This window comes from Rhinopithecus roxellana, unplaced genomic scaffold (assembly GCF_007565055.1).
Source record: "Rhinopithecus roxellana isolate Shanxi Qingling unplaced genomic scaffold, ASM756505v1 contig457, whole genome shotgun sequence".
Taxonomy (NCBI): domain Eukaryota; kingdom Metazoa; phylum Chordata; class Mammalia; order Primates; family Cercopithecidae; genus Rhinopithecus; species Rhinopithecus roxellana.
In genome coordinates this window covers 2,192-24,996 of record NW_022143378.1, presented here as the reverse complement: position 1 = coordinate 24,996, position 22,805 = coordinate 2,192, and the positions used below count along the sequence as shown (strand labels likewise).

General features: G+C 21.7%; 2 pseudogenes across 1 annotated transcript; both read left to right on the top strand.

Moving 5' to 3' along the window:
- The first annotated feature begins 18,219 nt into the window (after positions 1–18,219).
- Positions 18,220–19,169, top strand: LOC115896039 (annotated as a pseudogene). Its single transcript, XR_004056052.1, has one exon. The product of XR_004056052.1 is annotated as a 40S ribosomal protein S2 pseudogene (transcript).
- A 799-nt stretch (positions 19,170–19,968) lies between these two features.
- LOC115896040 lies at positions 19,969–20,850 on the top strand (annotated as a pseudogene).
- Positions 20,851–22,805: the final 1,955 nt, after the last annotated feature.

The window sequence follows — 22,805 nt, the reverse complement described above, 5'->3', positions numbered from 1 at the left end:
AGGTATGAAATATAGACATAATAGATATAAAAGTTAAAGTTATAAAATATAGACATAACAGATATAGGTAAAAAATATAGACATAATAGATATAATGGATATAGGTATAAAATATAGACATAATAGATATAGGTATTATATAGACATAATAGATATAATAGAAATAGGTATAAAATATAGACATAATTGCTATAATAGATATAAGTATAAAATATATACATAACAGATATACGTATAAAACACAGACAATATAGATATAACAGATATAGGGATAAAATATAGACATAATATATATAATAGATATAGGTATAATATATATACATAATATTTATAATAGATATAGGTATAAAATACAGACATAATAGATATAATAGATATAGGTATAAAATACAGATATAATAGATATAATATATATAGGTATAAAATATACATATAATAGCTATAGGTATAAAATATGGATATAATAGGTATAGGTATAAAATATACACATAATAGATATAATACATATAGGTATAAAATAAAAATAAAATTGATATAGGTATAAAATATAGACATAACAGATATAATAGATATACGTATAAAATAAAGACATAATAGATATAGGTACAAAATGTAGACATTATAGATATAATATAGGTAGAAAATATAGACATGATATAATCCATACAGGTATAAAATATAAACATAATAGATATAGGTATAAAATATAGACATAATAGATATAATAAATATAGGTCTAAAATACATAATAAATATAATAGATATAGGTACAAAATATAGACATAATACATACAGGTATAAAATATAGACCTAATTGATATAATAGGTATAGTTATAAAATATAAACATAATATATATAGGTATAAAATATAGACACAATAGATATAATAGATATACGTATAAAATATAGATTTAATACATAATATAGACATAGGTATAAAATATACATATAATAGATATAATTGATTTAATAGATATTGACATAAAATACAGATATAATAGATAGAATAATATAGGTATAAAGTATAGATGTAAAACATATAATATATACAGGTATAATGTATAGATATAACAGATATAGGTATAAAATATAGACACATTAGATATAATAGACACAGGTATACAATATAGACAAAATAGATATAATAGATATAGGTATAAAATATAGAAATCATAGATATAATAGATATAGTTATGAAATATAGACATAATCGATATAATAGATATAAGTGTAAAATATAGACATAATATATAGTTATAAAATATAGACATAATAGTTAGATATAGGTATAAAATATAGACATAATAGATATAGGTATAATATTTAGACATAATAGATATAATAGATAGAGCTATAAAATATAGACACAATAGATATAATAGATATAGGTATAAAATATAGATATAATAGATAGAGTTATAAAATATAAATATAACACATACAATAGATATAGGTATAAAATATAGATAAAATAGTTATAGGTATAAAATATAGACATAATAGTTATAACAGATATATATATATAATATAGACATAATAGATATAATATATATAGGTATAAAATATAGTCATAATAGATATAATAGATATAATAATAAAATATAGATATAATACTTATCAGTATAAAATATAGATATAATTGATATAGGTATAAACTATAGACATAATAGATATAATAGATATAGGTATAAAATATAGATATAGATATAGGTATAAAATATAGATATAATAGATATAATAGATATACGTATAAAGTATAGATAGAATCGATATAGGTATAAAATGTAGATAGAATAGATATAATAGATAAAGGAATAAAATATAGATATAATAGATATATTATAAAAAATAAAAATAATAGGTATAATAGATATAGGTATAAAATTGAGATACAATAGATATAGGTATAAAATATAGTTATAATAGATATAGGTATAAAATATCGATAGAATAGATATAATACATAAAGGTATTATATATAGACATAATAGATACAATAGATATTGTTATACAATATAGACATAATAGATATAATAGACAGTTATAAAATATAGACATCATAGATATAATAGATATAGGTATAAAATATAGACATAATAAATATAGGTATAAAATGTAGACATGATAGATACAATAGATACAGTTATAAAGTATAGACATAATAGATATAATAGGTATAGGTATACAATAAAGACATAATAGATATAGGTATAAAATAAAGACATAATAGGTCTAGGTATAATATATAGCCGTAATAGATATATCTATAAAATATAGACATAACAGTTATAATAGATATAGGTATAAAATATACACATAATAGATATAGGTATAAAATATAGACATGATAGATACAATAGATACAGTTATAAAGTATAGACATAATAGATATAATAGGTATAGGTATAAAATAAAGACATAATAGATACAGGTATAAAATACAGACATAAAAGATCTAGGTATAATATATAGCCATAAAAGATATATCTATAAAATATAGACATAACAGTTATAATAGATATAGGTATAAAATATAGACATAATAGATATAATAGATATACGTATAAAATATAGCCATAATAGATATAATAGATATAGGTATAAAATGTAGACCTAATAGATATAGGTATAAAATATCGATATAATAGATATAATAGATATACTTATAAAATATAGATATAATAGATAAAATGATAAAATATAAATATAATAGATATAACAGATAAAGGTATAAAATATAGATATAATAGATATCGGTATAAAATATAGTTATTATAGATATAGGTATACAATACAGACATACTAGATATAATAGATATAGGTATAAAATATAGACATAATAGATATAATAGATATAGGTATAAAATATAGACATAATAGATATAATAGATATAGGTGTAAAATATAGACATAATAGATATACGTATAAAATATAGAAATAATAGATATAGATATAGGTATAAAATACAGACATAATAGTTATAAGTATATAATATAGACATAATAGACATAATAGATATAGGTATAAAATATAGACATAATAGATATAATACATATAGGTATAAAATATAGCCATAATAGATATAGGTATATAATATAGACAAAAAAGATATAGGTATAAAATTTAGACATAATAGATATAATAGTTATTGGTATAAAATATAGACATAATAGATATAGGTATAAAATATAGACATGAAAGATAGGTATAATATTTAGACATAATAGATATAAAAGATATAGGTATAAAATACAGACATAATAGATATAATAGATATAGGTACAATAGACAAAATAGATATAGGTATAAAATACAGACATAAAGATATAATAGATATACGTGTAAAATATACACGGAATAGATATAATAGATATAGGTGTAAAATATAGACATAATAGATATAGACATAAAATATAGACATAATATATAAAATGGATATAGATATAATATATAGACATAATTTATAGTTATAAAATATACACATAATAGATATAATAGATATAGGTGTAAAATACAGACATAATATATAGTTATAAAATATAGACATAATAGTTATAATAGGTATAGGTATAAAACATAGACATAATAGATATAGGTATAAAGTATAGACATCATAGATAAAATAGATAAAGATATAAAATATAGACATAAGAGATATAGGTATAAAGTATGGACACAATACCTGTAATAGATATAGGTATAAAATATAGACATAAGAGGTATAATAGATATAGGTATAAAATATAGACACAATAGATATAATAGACACAGGTAAAAAATATAGACATAATAGATATGGGTAAGAAATATAAACATAATAGGAATAATAGTTATAGGTATAAAATATAAACATAAGAGGTATAATACATATAGGTATAAAATACAGATATAATACATATAATCGATACAGGTATAAAAGATAGACATAGTAGATATAGGAATAAAGTATAGAACTAATAGATATAATAGAAATAGGTATAAAATAGAGACATAGTAGATATAATAGATATAGGTATAAAATATAGACATAATAGATATAATAAATATAGGTACAAAATATAGACATAATAGATATAATAGACATATGTATAAAATATAGATATAATATATATAGGTATAAAATATAGATATAATACATGTAAGAGATATACGTAAAAAATATAGAAATAATTGATATAGTCATAAAATATAGATATAATAGATATAATAGATATAGGTATAAAATATAGATATAATAGATATAATCATAAAATATAAATCTAAAATATATAGTAGATATAGGTATTAAATATCGATATAAGAAATATAGGTATAAAATATAGTTATAATAGATATAGGTATAAAATATAGATATAATAGATATAGGTATAAAATATAGACATAATAGATATAATAGATGTAGTTATAAAATATAAACATAATAGATATAATAGATATGGGTGTAAAATATAGACATAATAGATATAATTATAAAATGTAGACATAATAGATATCATAGATATAGGTATAAAATATAGACATAATAGATATAGGTATAAAATATAGACATAATAGACATAATAGATATAGGTATAATATATAGACGTAATAGATATAATACATATAGGTATAAAATATAGCCATAAAGATATAGGTATAAAATATAGACATAAAAGAAATAGGTATATTATTTAGACATAATAGATATAATAGATATAGATATAAAATATAGACAAAATAGATATAGGTATAAAATATAGACATGAAAGATATAGGTATAATATTTAGACATAATAAATATAATAGACATCGGTATAAAATATAGACATAATAGATATAACAAATATAGTTATAAAATAGAGACATAATAGATTTGATCGATATAGGTATAAAATATAGACATAATAGATATAATAGACATAGGAATAAAATATAGACCTAATAGATATAATAGATATAGGTATAAAATATAGTCATAATGGATACAATAGATATACGTATAAAATATAGATACAATTGATATAGTCATAAAATATACATATAATAGATATAATAGATATAGGTATCAAATATAGATATAATAGATATAATTATAAAATGTAAATCTAATAGATATAATAGATATAGGTATTAAATAGTGATATAAGAAATATAGGTATAAAATATAGTTATAATAGATAGAGGTATAAAATATAGACATAATAGATATAATACATATAGGTATAAAATATAGACATTATACATATGGGTATAAAACATAAGCATAATAGATATAAGAGATAAAGGTATACAATATAGACATAAGAGATATAATAGATATAGGTATAAAATATAGACCTAAGAAATACAATCGATGCAGGTATAAAATAGAGAAATAATAGATATAGGTATAAAATATAGATATGATAGATATAATAGATATACGAATGAAATATAGATATAATTGATATTGTCATAAAATATAGATATAATATATATAATAGATATAGGTATAAAATATAGACATAATAGATATAATAGATACAGGTATAAAATATAGACATAATAGATATAATAGATACAGGTAGAAAATATAGACATAATAGATGTGACAAATATAGGTATATAATAGAGACATAATAGATTTGATGGATATAGGTATAATATATAGACATAATAGATATAATAGATACAGGTACAAAATATAGATATGATAGATAGAGGTATAAAATATAGATATAATAGATATAATAGATGCATGTATAAAAAAGATATAATAGATACAGGTATAAAATATAGACAATAGATATAATAGATATATGTATAAAATATAGATATAATAGATATAATGGATATAGGTATCAAACATAGATATAATAGATACAGATATAAAATACAGATATAGTGGATATAATGGATATACGCATAAAAAATAGACATAAGAGATATAATAGATATAGGTATAAAATATAGACAAAATAGATATAATAGATAAAGATATAAAATATAGACATGATAGATATAGTTATAAAGTATAGACACAATAGATATAATAGATATAGGTATAAAACATAGACATAGGAAGTATAGTAGATAAAGGTATACAATATAGACATAATAGATATAATAAATATAGGTATAAAATATAGACAGAATAGATATGGTTATAAAATATAACCATAATAGATATAATAGATATAGTTATAAAATATCGACATAAGAGATATAATAAATATAGGTATAAAATATAGACATAACACATATAATCGATACATGTATAAAATATAGACATAATAGATATAGGAATAAAGTATTGACATAATAGATATAATAGATATAGGTATAAAATATAGACGAAATACATACAATAGATATAGGTATAAAATATAGACATAATAGATATAATAGATATAGGTATAAAATACAGACATAATAGATGTAACAAATATAGGTATAAAATAGAGACATAATAGATTTGATGGATATAGGTATAAAATATAGACATAATAGATATAATAGACAGAGGTATAAAATATAGACATAATAGACATAGTAGATATAGGTACAAAATATAGACATAGTAGATATAATGGATAAAGCTATAAAATATAGACATAATAGATATAGGTATAAAGTATACATATAATTGATATACGTATAAAATATCGATATAATTGATATAATCATAAAATATAGATATAATAGATATAATAGATATAGGTATAAAATATAGATATAATAGATATAATTATAAAATATAAATCTAATAGATATGATAGATATTGGTATTAAATAAAGATATAAGACATCTAGGTATAAAATATAGTTATAATAGATATAGGTATAAAATATAGATATAATAGATATAATAGATATAGGTAAAAAATATAGGTATAATAGATATAATAGATATAGGTATAAAACATAAACATAATAGATATAATAGATATAGGTATAAAATATAGACATAATAGATTTAGGTATAAAATATAGACATAAAAGATATAATAGATACAGGTATAAAATATAGATATAAAAGATATAATAGAGGTATAAAATATAGACATAATAGATATAATAGATATAGACATAATAGATATAATAGATATAGGTATAAAATATAGACATATTAGATGTAATAGATATAGGTATACAATATAGACATAATAGATATAATAGACAGTTATAAAATCTAGACGTCATAGATATAAAAGATATAGGTATAAAATATAGCTATAAGAGGCGTAGTAGATTAAGGTAGAAAATATAGACCTAATAGATATAATAGATATAGGTATAAAATATAGACAGAATAGATATGGGTATAAAATATAATCATAATAGATATAATAGATATAGCTCTAAAATATCGATATAAGAGATATAATAAATATAGGTATAAAATATAGACATAACATATATAATCGATACAGGTATAAAAAAAGACATAATAGATATAGGAATAAAGTATTGACATAATGGATATAATAGAGGTATAAAATATAGACATAATACACAATAGATATAGGTATAAAATATAGACATAATAGATATAATAGATATAGGTATAAATATAGACATAAAAGATGTAACAAATATAGGTATAAAATAGAGACATAATAGATTTGAAGGATATAGGTATAAAGTATAGACATAATAGATATAATAGATATAGGTATAAAATAGAGATGCAATATATATAGGTATCAAATATAGTTATAATAGATATAGGTATAAAATATAAATATAATAGACATAATAGATATAGGTATAAAGTATACATATAATAGATATACGTATAAAATATCGATATAATTGGTAGAGTCATAAAATATAGATATAATGGATATAAAAGATATAGGTGTAAAATATAGATATAATAGATATAATTATAAAATATAAATCTAATAGATATGATAGATATAGGTATTAAATATAGATATAAGACATCTAGGTATAAAATATAGTTATAATACATATAGGTATAAAATATACATATAGTAGATATAATAAATATAGTTAAAAAATATAGGTATACTAGATATAATAGATATAGATATAAAATATAAACATAATAGATATAATAGATATAGGTATAAAATATAGACTTAATAGATATAATAGATAGAGGTATAAAATAGTCATAATCGATATAGGTAAAACATACAGACATAATAGATATAATAGACATAGATATAAAATATAGACATAATAGATATTGGTATAAAATATAGACATAATAGATATAATAAATATAGGTATAAAATATAGACTCAATAGATATAGGTATACAATAGAGACATAATAGGTATAGTAGATATAGATATAAAATACAGACATAATAGATATAATAGATATAGGTATAAAATATAGGTAGAATAGATATAGGTATAAAATACAGACATAATAGATATAATAGATATAGGTATAAAATATAGACATTATAGATATAAAATATAGACATAATAGATATAGGTATAAAATATACACATAATAGATATAATATATATAGGTATAAAATATAGATATAAAAGATATAATAGAGGTATAAAATGTAGACATAATAGATACAATAGATACAGACATAATAGATATAATAGATATAGGTATGAAATATAAACATATTAGATGTAATAGATATAGGTATAAAATCTAGACATCATAGATATAATAGATATAGGTATAAAATATAGACATAATAGATATAGGTATAAAATATAGACATAATAAATATAATAGATATAGGTATAAAATAAAGATATAATAGATATTGGTATAAAATACAGACATCATAAATATAGGTATAATATATAAATATAATAGACATAAGTATAAAATATAGACATAATAGATATAATAGATGTAGGTGTACAATATAGACATAATGGACAAAATAGATACAGGTATTAAATATAGACATAATAGATATAATAGATATAGGTATTAAATATAGACATAATAGATATAATAAATATAGGTATAAAATATAGACATAATAGATATAGGTATAAAATATAGACATAATAGATATAATAGATGTAGGTGTACAATATAGACATAATGGACAAAATAGATATAGGTATTAAATATAGACATAATATATATAATAGATATAGATATTAAATATAGACATAATAGACATAATAGATATAGGTATAAAACATAGACATAATAGATATAGGTATAAAATATAGACATAATAGATATAATAATTATAGGTATAAAATATAGACTTAATACATAGAGGTAGAAAATACAGACATAATAGACATAATAGATATATGTTTAAAATATAGACATAATAGATATAATAGATATATGTATAAAAAATAGGCATAATAGATATAATCGATAGAGGTATAAAATATAGACATAATAGATATAATAGAGAGAGGGATAAAATATAGACATAATAGATATAATAGATATAGTTATAAAATATATACATAATAGATATAGGTATAAAATAAAGACCTAATAGATATAATAGATATAGCTGTAAAACTTACACAAAATAGATAAAATAGATAAAGGTATAAAATATACACAGAACAGACATAATAGATATAGGTATGAAATATAGACCCAATAGATATAATAGATATAGGTATAAAATATAGACAGAATAGATATAGGTATAAAATATAGACATAATAGATATAATAGATATGGGTATAAAATACACACATAATAGATATAATAGATATAGGTATAAATTGAAGACATAATAGATATAATAGATATAGGGAAAAAATATAGACATAAAAGACTTAATACATACAGGTATAAAATATAGACATCATAGATATAATAGAGGTATAAAATATAGATATAATAGATATAGGTACAAAATATAGACATAGTAGATACAATAGACAGAGGTATAAAATATAGACATAATAGATATAGGTATAAAATATAGATATAATAGATAGAATAGATAGAGGTATAAAATATAGGCATAATAGATATAGGTATAAAATACAGACATAATAGATATAAGAGATATAGTTATAAAATATTTACATAATAGTTATAATAGATATAGGTATAAAATATAGACATAAGAGATATAATATATATAAGTATAAAATATAGATACAATAGATATAGCGATAAAATATAGATATAATAGATATAAAAAATATATATTTAAAATATAGAAACAATAGATATCGGCATAAAATATAGATACATATAATAGATACAGATATAAAATATGTCTATAATAGATAAAAGAGTAAAATATAAATGTAATAGATATAATAGACATACTATAAAATATAGATATATATAGGTATAAAATATAGTAATAATAGATATAGGTATGAAATATAGATATAATAGATACAATATATATAGTTATAAAATATAGACATAATAGATAAAATAGATATAGATATAACATATACACATAATAGATATAATAGATATAGGGATAAAATATAGACATAATAGATATAATAGATATAGGTATAAAATATAGTAATAAAAGTTATAATACATATAGGTATGAAATATAAACATAATAGATATAACTGATATAAGTATAAAAAATAGACATAATAAATACAGGTATAAAATATAGACATAATAGATATAATAGATATAGGTATCAAATATATATATATAGGTATAAAATATAGTTATAATAGATATCGGTATAAAATATAGACATTAGAGATATAATAGATATAGGTATGAAACGTAGACACAATAGATAAGATATATATGGGTATACAATATAGACATAATGCATATGATAAATATAGGTAAAAAATATAGTCATAATGGATATAATAGATATAGGTATAAAAAATAGACATAATAGATATAACAGATATACGTATAAAATATAGACAAAAAAGATAGAGATATAAAATATAGACATAATAGATATGATAGATATAAGTATAAAATAAAGACATAATAGATATTATAGATATAGGTATAAAACATAGACATAAAAGATACAATAGATATAGGTATAAAATATAGACATAATAGATATAGATATAAAATACAGATAAAATAGAAAAGATTGAGGTATAAAATATAGACATAATAAATATAGGTATAAAATATATACATAATAGATATAAGAGATATAGTTATAAATACAGACATAAATGTTATAATAGATATAGTTGTAAAATAAAGACATAATAGATATGGGTATAAAATACAGACATAATAGATATCGGTATAAAATATAGACATAAAAGATACACTTATAAAATATAGACATAACAGTTATAATAGATATAGGTATAAAATATAGACATAATAGATATGGTAGATATAGGTATAAAATATAGACATAATAGATATAATAGATATTGCTATAATATATAGACATAATAGATATAGGTATAAAATATAGACATAATAGATATAAAGGATACAGGTATGAAATACAGACATAATTGATATTATAGATATAGGTATAAAATATAGACACAATAGATGTAATAGACATAGGTATAAAATATAGACATAATAGATATAATAGATATGGGTTTAAAATATACACATAAAAGATAAAATAGATAGGGGTATAAAATATAGATATAATAGATATAGGTATAAAATATCGATATAAAAGATATAATAGATATACGTATAATTTATAGATATAATAGATATATGTATAAAATATAGATATAATAGATATACATATAAAATATAGATATAATATATATAATTATAAAATATAAATATAATAGATATAATAGATAAAGGTATAAAACATAGATATAAGAGATATAATAGATATAGGTATAAAATATAGCCATAAGAGATATAATAGATATAGGTATAAAATATAGACAAAATAGATGTAAGAGACATAGGTATAAAATATAGACGTACCGGTATAAAATATAGATATAAGAGATATAATAGATATACATATAAAAAATAAATATTATAGATACAGGTATAAAATATAGACAGTAGATATAATAGATATAGGTATAAAATATAGATATAATAGATAAAGGTATAAAATAAAGATATAGTGGATATAATAAATATAGGTATGAAATATAGACATAACAGATACAATAGATATAGGAATAAACATAGACATAATAGATATAATAGTTAACGATATAAAATATAGACAAAATATATATAATGGATATTGGTATAAAATGTAGACATAATAGATATAGGTATAAATTATAGACATAATAGATATAATAAATATAGGTATAAAATACAGACATAAGAGAAAAAATAGATATAGGAATAAAATATAGAAATAATAGATACAATAGATATAGGTATAAAATATAGACATAAGAGATATAACAGATATAGGTATAAAATATAGACATAATACATATAATCGATACAGGTATAACATGTAGACATGATAAATATAGGTATAAAATACAGACATAATAGATATAATAGATATAGGTATAAATATAGACATAATGCATACAATAGATAGAGGTATAAAATATAGACATAATAGATATAATAGTTATAGGTATAAAATATAGACATAATAGATATAACAATTATAGGTATAAAATAGAGACATAATAAATGTTATAGATACAGGTATAAAATATAGACATAATGGATATAATAGACATAGGTATAGAATATAGACATAATAAATATAATAGATATAGGTACAAAACATAGACATAAGAGATTTAGTAGATGAAGGTATAAAATATAGATATAATAGATATAGCTATAAAATATAGATATAATAGATATAATAGATATACGTATAAAATATACATATAATTGATATAGTCATAAAACAGATATAATAGATATAATAGATATAGGTGTAAAATAGATACAATAGACATAATTATAAAATAAAAATCTAATTGATATAATAGATATTAGTAATAAATATAGATATAAGAATTATATGTATTAAATATGGTTATAATAGATATAGGTATAAAATATAGACATAATAGATATAATAGATATAGGTATAAAATACAGACATAATAGATATGGGTATAAAATATATACATAATACATATAAGAGATATAGGTATAAACTATAGATATAATAGATATAATAGAGTTATAAACTATAGACATAATAGACATAATAGACATAGTTATAAAATATAAACAAAATAGATATAATATATATAGGTATACAATGTAGACATAATAAACATAATTGATATAGTTATAAAATACAGACATAATAGATATAATAGATATAGGTAAAAAATATAGACATAATTGATATAGGTATAAAATATAGACATAATAGATACAATAGATATAGGTGTAAAATATAGATATAATAGATATAGGTATAAAATATAGACATAATAGATATAATAAATATAGGTATAAAATATAGACATGATAGATATAGGAATAAAATAGAGACATAAAACATACAATAGATATAGGTATTATATATAGACATAACGCATATAGGTAAAAAATATAGACATAAGAAATATAAGTATAAAATACAGACAAAATTGATATAGGTATAAAATATAGACATATTAGATATAATAAATATAGGTATAAAATGTAGAGTTAATAGATATAGGTATACAATATAGACATAATGGATTTAATATATACAGGCATAAAATATAGACATAATAGACATAATAGATATAGATATAAAATATAGACAAAATAGATATAATAGATATAGGTATAAAATATAGGCATAATAGATATAATAGAGGTTTAAAATATACACATAATAGTTATAATTGATAGAGTTATAAAATATAGACATAATAGATATAAGAGATAGAGGGATAAAATGTAGACATAATGGATATAATAGATATAGTTATAAAATACAGACATAATAGATATAATAGATATAGGCATAAAATATAGACATAACAGATATATTAGATTTAGGTATAAAATGTAGACGTAAAAGATATAGGTATAAAATATAGACATAATAGATATAATAGATGTAGGTATAAAATATAAACATAATAGACATAATGGATACAGATATAAAATATAGACATAATAGATATAAAAGATGTAGGTATGAAATATAGGCATAATAGATATAATAGAGTTATAAAATATAGACATAATAGATATAATTGATAGAGTTTTAAAATATACACATAATAGATAAAATAGATACAGGTATAAAATATAGATATAATAGATATAGGTATACAATATAGATATAATAGATATAATAGATAGAGGTATAAAATATAGACATAATAGATATAATAGATATAGAAATGAAATATAAACATAATAGATATAGGTATAAAATATAGACATATTAGATATAATAGATATAGGTATAATATATAGACATAATAGATATCGGTATAAACTACAGACATAATAGATACAATAGATATAGGTATGAAATATAGACATAATAGATATAATAGTTAAAGTTATAAAATATAGACATAACAGATATAGGTATAAAATATAGACATAATAGATATAATAGATATAGGTATAAAATATAGACATAACTGGTATAAATATATAGGTATGAACTACAGACACAATAGATATAGGTAAAAAATATAGACATAATAAATATTATAGATATAGGTATAAAATATAGACACAATAGATATAGGTATTAAATATAGACATAATAGTTATAATAGAAATAGGTAAAAAACATAGACATAATTGCTATAATAGATATAAGTATAAAATATATACATAATAGATATACGTATAAAACACAGACAATATAGATATAACAAATATAGGTATAAAATATAGACATAATATATATAATAGATATAGGTATCATATATATACATAATAGTTATAATAGATATAGGTATAAATACAGACATAATAGATATAATAGATATAGGTATAAAATACAGATATAGTAGATATAATATATATAGGTATAAAATATACATATAATAGCTATAGGTATAAAATATAGATATAATAGATATAGGTATAAAACATACACATAAATGATATAATAGATATAGGAATAAAACAAAAATAAAATTGATATAGGTATAAAATATGGACATAACAGATATAATAGATATACGTATAAAATATAGACATAATAGATATAGGTATAAATTGTAGACATTATAGATATAATATAGGTATAAAATATAGACATGATATAATCCATATAGGTATAAACTATAGACATAATAGATATAGGTATAAAATATCGACATAATAGATATAATAGAAATATGTATACAATATACACATAATAGATATAATATATATAGGTATAAAATATAGAAATAATAGATATAATAGATATAGATATAAAATATAGACATAATAGATATAATAGGTATAGGTATGAAATATAGACATAATAGATATAATAGATATATGTATAAGTATAGACATAATAGATACAATAGATATAGATATAAAATATAGACATAATAGATATAATAGATATAGGTATAAAATATAGACATAATAGACATAATAGATATAGGTATTAAATATAGACATAATAGATATAATAGAAATAGGTATAAAATATAGACATAATAGATATAATAGATATAGGTTTCAAATATAGACATAATAATTATAATAGATATAGGTATAAAATATAGACATAATAGATATAGGCACAAAATATAGACATAATGTTTATAATACACATAGGTATGAAATATAGCCATAATAGTTACAATAGGTATAGTTTTAAAACAAAGACATAATAGATATAATAGATATAGGTATAAGATAAAGACATAATAGATATAATAGATAAAGGTATAAAATATAGACATAGTAGCTTTAATAGATATTGGTATAAAACATTGATATAATAGATATAATAGATATAGGTATAAAATACAGACAAAATAGATATAATAGATATGTTTATAAAATATAGACATAAAATATATAATACATATAGGTATAAAATATACACCTCATCGATATAATAGATATAGGTATAAAATATAGACATAATAGATATAGATAGAAAATATAGATATAATAGAGAGAATAGATAGAGGTAAAAAATATAGACATAACAGATATAGGTATAAAATATATACATATTAGATATAATAGATATAGGTAGAAAATATAGACATAATAGATATGGGTATAAAATATAATCATAATAGTTATAAGAGATATAGGTATAAAATATAGATATAAGAGATATAATAGATATACCTATAAAATATAGACATAATAGATATAATAGATATAGGTATAAAATATACACATAATAGATATAATAGATCCAGGTATAAAATATAGACAATAGATATCATAGATACATGTATAAAATATAGATATAATAGATATAATTTAAAAAGTATAAATATAATAGATATAATTGATATAGGTAAAAACATAGGTGTAATGTATATCGGTATATAATACGGTTATAATAGATAGAGGTATAAAATATAGACATCATAGATATAATAGAGGTATAAAATATAGACATAATAGATATAATTGATAGAGTTATAAATTATAGACATAATACATATTGTAGATAGAAATATCAAATGTAGACATAATAGATTTAATAGATATAGGTATAAAATGTAGACATAATAGATATAATAGATATAGTTATAAAATATAGACATAAAAGGTATAATAGATTGAGTTATAAAATATAGACATAATGGATATAATAGATATAGGCATAAAATATAGTTAGTATAGATATAATATATATAGGATTAAAATATAGACACCATAGATATATTAGACATAGGTATAAAATATCGAAAGAATATATATAATAGATATAGGCATAAATTATGCACATAATAGATATAATAGATAGAGGTATAAAATAAAAACAAAATAGATATAATAGACAAAGGTATAAAATATAGACATAATAGATATAATAGAGGTAAAAAATATAGACATAATAGATACAATAGATAGAGGTATAAAATATAGACATAATAGATATAATAGATATAATAAATAGAGGTATAATATATAGACATAATAGATATAGTTGATATTGAAATAAAATATTGGTATTATCGATATAATAGAGGTAAAAAATATAGACATCATAGATATAATAGATACAGGTATGAAGTGTAGACGTTATAGATATAATAGAGTTATAAAATATAGACATAATAGATATAATAGATACAGGGATAAAATATTGACATAATAGTTATAATAGATAGAGTTATAAAACACAGACATAATAGATATAAACACAATAGATATAATAGATATAGGTACAAAATATAGCCATAATAGATATAATACACATAAGTATACAATATAGACATAATAGATATAACATATATAGGTCTAAAATATAAACATAATAGAAATAATAGATATAGGTATAAAATATAGATAAAATCGATATAATAGATATAGGTATAATAATATAGTTATAGATATAAAATATAGATATAATAGATATAACAGATATAGGTATAAGATATAGACATAATAGATATAATGAATATGGGTGTAAAATATAGACATAATAGATATAGGTATAAAATTTAGTCATAATAGATATACTAGATATAGTTATAAACTATCGGTTTAATAGATGTAACAGATATAGGTATAAAATATAGACATAATAGATATAATCGATATAGGTATAAAATGTACACATAATAGATAGATATAAGAATAAAATATAGACATAATAGATATAATAGATATACGTATAAAATATAGACATAATAGATACAATAGATATAGGTATAAAATATGGACAAAAGAGATATAATAGATATACGTATAAAATATACACATAATAGATATAAATAGATATAGGTATAAAATTAGACATAATAGACATAATAGATATAGGAATAAAATATAGACATAATAGATATAATAGATATATGTATAAAATATAGACATAATAGATAAAATAGATAGAGCTATAAAATATAGACATAATAGATATAATAGATATAGTTATGAAATATGAACATAATAGATATAGGTATAAAATATAGACATAATAGATATAGGTGTAAAATATAGACATATTAGATATAATAATTATAGGTATAAAATATGGACATAATAGATATAATATAGGTATAAAATATGGACATAATAGATATAATAAATATAGGTATATGATATAGACATAATAGATATAATAGATAAAGCTATAAAATATAGATATAATACATTTAATAGATATAGGTATAAAACATTGATATAATAGATATAATAGGTATAGGTATGAAATATAGACATAATAGATATAATAGATATGTCTATAAGATATAGACATTGGCTTCTTCTCCGAGAAAACACCAAATGGCGGATGACGCCGGTGCAGCGGGGCGGTCCGGAGGCCCTGGTGGCCCTGGGATGGGGAACCGCGGTGTCTTCCGCAGAGGTTTCGGCAGTGGCATCCGGGGCCGGGGTCGCGGCAGTGGACGGGGTCGGGGCCGAGGCCGCGGAGCTCGCGGAGGCAAGGCCGAGGATAAGGAGTGGATGCCCGTCACCAAGCTGGGCCGCTTGGTCAAGGACATGAAGATCAAGTCCCTGGAGGAGATCTACCTCTTCTCTCTGCCCATTAAGGAATCTGAGATCATTGACTTTTTCTTGGGGGCCTCTTTCAAAGATGAGGTTTTGAAGATTATGCCGGTGCAGAAGCAGACCCGTGCTGGTCAGCGCACCAGGTTCAAGGCGTTTGTTGCTATCGGGGACTACAATGGCCACGTCGGCCTGGGTGTTAAGTGCTCCAAGGAGGTGGCCACCGCCATCCGTGGGGCCATCATCCTGGCCAAACTCTCCATTGTCCCGGTGCGCAGAGGCTACTGGGGGAACAAGATCGGCAAGCCCCACACCGTCCCTTGCAAGGTGACAGGCCGCTGTGGCTCTGTGCTGGTGCGCCTCATCCCTGCACCCAGGGGCACTGGCATCGTCTCAGCGCCTGTGCCCAAGAAGCTGCTCATGATGGCTGCTATTGATGACTGCTACACCTCAGCCCGGGGCTGCACTGCCACCCTGGGCAACTTCGCCAAGGCCACCTTTGATGCCATCTCTAAGACCTACAGCTACCTGACCCCTGACGTGTGGAAGGAGACTGTGTTTACCAAGTCTGTCTATCAGGAATTCACTGACCACCTTGTCAAGACCCACACCAGAGTCTCCGTGCAGCGGACCCAGGCTCCAGCTGTGGCTACAACATAGGCTTTTTATACAGAAAAATAAAGTGAATTAAGCCTGTTAAAAAAAAAAAGATATAGACATAATAGATACAATAGATATAGGTATAAAATATAGACAGATACAATAGATATAGATATAAAATATAGACATAATAGATATAGGTATAAAATATAGACATATTAGATATAATAATTATAGGTATAAAATATAGACATAATAGATATAATAGATATAGGTATAAAATATAGACATAATAGATATAGATATAAAATATAGACAAAATAGATTTAATAGATATAGTTATAAAATATAGACATAATAGATATAATAGATATAGGTATAAAATATAGACATAATACATATCGGTATAAAATATAGACATAATAGATATAATAGTTATAGGAATAAAATATAGACATAATTGAAATAGTTATAAAATATAGACAAAATAGATATAAAAGATATAGGTATAAAATATAGACATAATAGATATTATAGATATAGTTATAAAATATAGACATAGTAGATATAATAGATATATGTATAAGATATAGACATAATCGGTATAATAGATATAGGTATAAAATATAGACATAATAGATATTATAGATACAGGAATAAAATATAGACATAATTGAAATAGGTATAAAATATAGACAAAATTGATATAAAAGATATAGGTATAAAATATAGACATAATAGATATAATCAATATAGGTATAAAATATAGACATAATAGATATAATAGATACAGATATAAGATACAGACATAATAGATATAATAGGTATAGGTATGAAATATAGACATAATAGATATAATAGATATGTGTTTAAGATATAGACATTAGCTTCTTCTCTGAGAAAACACCAAATGGCGGATGACGCCGGTTCAGCGGGGTGGTCCGGAGGCCCTGGTGGCCCTGGGATGGGGAACCGCGGTGTCTTCCGCAGAGGTTTAGGCAGTGGCATCCGGGGCCGGGGTCGCGGCCGAGGACGGGGTCGGGGCCGAGGCCGCGGAGCTCGCGGAGGCAAGGCCGAGGATAAGGAGTGGATGCCCGTCACCAAGCTGGGCCGCTTGGTCAAGGACATGAAGATCAAGTCCCTGGAGGAGGTCTACCTCTTCTCTATGCTCATTAAGAAATCTGAGATCATTGACTTTTTCTTGGGGGCCTCTCTCAAAGATGAGGTTTTGAAGATTATGCCGGTGCAGAAGCAGACCCGTGCTGGTCAGCGCACCAGGTTCAAGGCGTTTGTTGCTATCGGGGACTACAATGGCCACGTCGGCCTGGGTGTTAAGTGCTCCAAGGAGGTGGCCACCGCCATCCGTGGGGCCATCATCCTGGCCAAACTCTCCATTGTCCCGGTGCGCAGAGGCTACTGGGGGAACAAGATCGGCAAGCCCCACACCGTCCCTTGCAAGGTGACAGGCCGCTGTGGCTCTGTGCTGGTGCGCCTCATCCCTGCACCCAGGGGCACTGGCATCGTCTCAGCGCCTGTGCCCAAGAAGCTGCTCATGATGGCTGCTATTGATGACTGCTACACCTCAGCCCGGGGCTGCACTGCCACCCTGGGCAACTTCGCCAAGGCCACCTTTGATGCCATCTCTAAGACCTACAGCTACCTAACCCCTGACGTGTGGAAGGAGACTGTGTTTACCAAGTCTATCTATCAGGAATTCACTGACCACCTTGTCAAGACCCACACCAGAGTCTCCGTGCAGTGGACCCAGGCTCCAGCTGTGGCTACAACATAGGCTTTTTATACAGAAAAATAAAGTGAATTAAGCCTGTTAAAAAAGAAAGGATATAGACTTAATAGATACAATAGATATAGGTATAAAATATAGACAGATACAATAGATATAGATATAAAATATAGACATAATAGATATAGGTATAAAATATAGACATATTAGATATAATAATTATAGGTATAAAATATAGACATAATAGATATAATAGATATAGGTATAAAATATAGACATAATAGACATACATATAAAATATAGAAAAAATAGATTTAATAGATATAGGTATAAAATATAGACATAATAGATACAATAGATATAGGTATAAAATATAGACATAATACATATCGGTATAAAATATAGACATAATAGATTTAATAGATATAGTTATAAAATATAGACATAATAGATATAATAGATAAAGGTATAAAATATAGACATAATAGATATCGGTATAAAATACAGACATAATAGATTTAATAGATATATTTATAAAATATAGACATAATAGATATAATAGATATAGGTATAAAATATAGATATAATAGATATAGGTATAAAATACAGACAAAATAGATATACGTATAAAATTTAGATAAAGATATAATAGATATAGGTATAAAATATAAACATAATAGATATTATAGAGATGGGAATAAAATATAGAAGTAATAGATATAATAGATATAGGTGTAAAATATAGACATAGTAGATATAATAGATATAGTTATAAAACATAGACATAACGGATAAATAGTTATAGGTATAAAATATAGACATAATAGATATAATATAGGTATAAAATATAGACATAATAGATATAGGTATTAAATATAGACATAATAGAAATAAGTATGAAATATAGACATAATAGATATAATAGGTATGGGTTTAAAATAAAGACATAATAGATATAAATAGATATAGGTATAAGATATAGACTTATTAGATATAATAGATATAGGTATAAAATATATACATAATAAATTTAATAGATATAGGTATAAAACATTGATATAATAGATATAATAGATATAGATATAAAATACAGACATAGTAGATATAAGAGATATTGGTATAAAATATAGACATAATAGATATAATAGATAAAGATATAAAATATAGACATAATAGGTATAATAGATATAGGTATAAAATATGGACATAATAGATATAATATAGGTATAAAATATAGACAGAATAGATATAATAGATGTAGGTATGAAATATAGACATAATAGATATAATAGATATAGTTATAAAATATAGACAGAGGAGATATAATAGATATATGTATAAAATATAGACATAATAGATATCGGTATAAAATATAGACATAACAGATATAATACATATAGGTATAAAATATAGACATAACTGGTATAAAAATATAGGTATGAAATATAGACATAACAGACATAGGTATAAAATATACACATAATAGACACAATAGATAGATGTATAATATAGAGACATAATAGATATAATAGATATAGGTATAAAAAATAGACATAATAGATATATATATAAGATATAGACATTATCGATATAATAGATATAGGTATAAAATATAGACATAATAGATATAATAGATATAGGTATAAAATATAGACATAATAGATATAATAGATATAGGAATAAAATATAGATATAATTGATATAGGTATAAAATATAGACAAAATGCATAAAAAAGATATAGGTATAAAATATAGACATAAGAGATATAATAGATATAGGTATAAAATATAGACATAATAGATATAATAGATATATGTATAAGATGTAGACATAATCGATATAATAGATACAGGTTTAAAATATAGACATAATAGATATAATAGATATAGGTGAAAATATAGACATAGTAGATATAATAGGTATAGGTATAAAATATAGACATAGTGGATATAATAGTTATCGGTTTAAAATAAAGACATAATAGATATAATAGTTATAGGTA